Consider the following 2,841-nt stretch of genomic DNA (forward strand, 5'->3'; position numbering starts at 1 on the left):
GGGGGGGGGGGGGGGTGGGGGTGGTGTCAATTTTCTTTTTTATAAAAGAAAGGGATCTTCTCAGGCCTATTTATGTGTGTATATATGTAGGCCCCTACATAATTTTGAAAATATTGATCGCCAGATGGCTTTCTTAAATTCTCGAGCTGTCTTTTAATGACTTGAAATTCTTGAAAATGTTAAGGTTTTCCCCGTGGTTAGGCTCGTATGGACATGTAGCTCTGACGATTAGTGCCCCAAACTTTTGTTTAAAAACATACTCATTTTATATACAAATTTCGGAAAATATTTTGAGCCACTCCGTAATTTCTTTTCTTTTTCTTCCTTCTATCTTTACTTCACTGTTAAATGTCATATTTTTTGTATTTATCGTATTGTTTTTATCGTTACATATACATACTACCGTACTATACCAATATATTTTCAATAAATTACATAATTCCACTATTATTATATAGTACACATGAACATTATGTAATGCGTAATTAAACGATTTAAAATAAATAAATAAATAGATTAATTAAAAAATAATATTAATAATAATATATAAGAATGTATCTTGAGGATAGGTCCTATTTCCCACACGATTACAATCGTAACGGTACTGGTATGGTCTACAGGAGTTCGCGTGTTTCGTACAGGTCATTCCGTTCATAGAAAAAGCCTTTGGAGAAAGTGTACCTGTCGTTAGCCATAGTAGCCTAGGTCAATACTAAATCCGGCTATATAAAATTGATTATAAGATTGAAAAATCTTATTATTGTAGGCCTAGTAGTGATAATATGTACACGTTTTAGTTATTGTTATTTATTCGTTAACGTTATTATATTTATATTTAAATTTAATGTATTGTTTAAGTATGAATTACTATGTCCATGTTAAATTAATCTTATCTATTAAAATTGTATATTTAAATAATATAGTAATAGGCATAGCACCGAGATCTCTGACGATTAGTTCCCAAAACTGTTTACAAAAAAGTAATGCAATAATAGCATATTGACTACTATTGTATATTTTCGGAAAATATTTCAGCCACTCCAAATCTCTTCTAATTTAACATGGACATAGTAATTCATACTTAAACAATACATTAAATTTAGATATAAATATAATAACGTTAACGAATAAATAACAATAACTAAAACGTGTACATAGTATCACTACTACAATAAAAAATTAATATTTTTCAATCTTATAATCAATTTTATATAGCCGGAGTTAGTATTGATCTAGGCTACTATGGGTAACGACAGGTACGCTTTCTCCAATATAAAGGCTTTTTCTATGAATGGAATGACCTGTACGAAACACGAACTCCTGTAGACCATACCAGTACCGTTACGATTTTAATCCTGCTTTCTGGTCGGCCGTCCCGAGGCAAAACAACGTATTCTGACATTTTTGTCGATTTTGAGATCAGGGGCGGATACAGGATTTAGCAAAAGGTGGTCTCTTATACACATCTAGATGTGTATAAGAGACAGGGTAGCCTGCCCAGGCGACGAAGCACCGAGGGCAGGGGCGGATCCAGCATGTCAGAAAAGGGGGTGGGGCGCAATCTGCGAGCGAAGCGAGCAGCCTTAGGCTGGGGCCAGGGGGCCACCTAGGGCCCCCGGTGGGATCGAGGGGCAGAACACCTGGTGGGGTCCAAGGGTTCGAAGCCCCCTTGAAGCCCAGCACATTTGAGGAATATGAGGTTGTATTGAGTCGATTTTGACTATCTAGCATGGTAGGGTTCAGTAACAAACAAATAAATAAATAAAAAAATAAGTGTACAGTTATGTCTTTTAAAAGAAATTTTAATATACAGGGTACCTGCAATATACAACTATGACATGTGTCATTAAATTAGTAATAATTCATCTACTCACAGCTGTGGGTTTTAGTGCCTCTTCCACGACCATCTCAAACATAATCTTTGACAACATGCAAAGGCTCATATGTACACCATTTCAAAAGAGAAATTTCACTTCTAGAAAACATGATGAAGTTTCTCAGCAACATTGAGCATAAAAATCACAAAATCAGCAAAAAGGAAAACTAATATCCAAAATCCATTAAAAAAGTCGTCAAACAACAAAATCCGCTACTGTATATTAACATTGAGTAAATTACAAGTGTTCTATTTCTCACCAAGTGGATTTATGAATAGCAATCTCCTAGGAGTGTTTTTGGTAGGAAAAGAAAACTTAAACACTGTGGGTGTAATTTTTTCTTTGCAAAAAAATGGGGGGGGGGGGCATGGGGGGGGGGGGGGGCGTACGCCCCTTACGTGCCACCCCCTCCTAAATCCGCCACTGGAAATAGGCTAGGTTTAGGTAGGCCTACTTTGTTTCATGTCAATTAGAGACAGGATTATACAATTTCATATATAGGCCTATCTTGTAAATTACACAATATGATTAAACCAGGTACTGTACTTGAAAACAATAAGGAAGAAAAACTTACACGTCAAAAGTGTCAAATGTTGTCTACACAAAACTGTACTTTATTAAACGTCTACTGAAGGGGTGTCGTCAATGGAGATGTGCACACATATCAGTATGCTGTGGTTACTGTGCATGGGGTTGTATGACAGCACATACCTGCTGACCTCGATAGAGACATAGACATAGACATAGACATAGACATCACTTTATTAATCCAAATCCTTGGAAATTACATCGCTCTTTCAATAAATTAAGCAGGAAAAGTAATTCAATGCAATAAAAATAACTATCTTACATATCTACTATTAAATAGGTAAATGCCCCTCGCAATGAATGAGTTAGAATAACGGTTCGTGTTAGCAGCCGGTACCCTCAGTCTACCGCTGCGTTGTATAACGCAACTAGCAAT

Source organism: Anneissia japonica, unplaced genomic scaffold (genome assembly GCF_011630105.1).
Source record: "Anneissia japonica isolate Jap-2015-1 unplaced genomic scaffold, ASM1163010v1 scaffold287727_len1644234_cov201, whole genome shotgun sequence".
In the NCBI taxonomy this organism is placed as follows: domain Eukaryota; kingdom Metazoa; phylum Echinodermata; class Crinoidea; order Comatulida; family Comatulidae; genus Anneissia; species Anneissia japonica.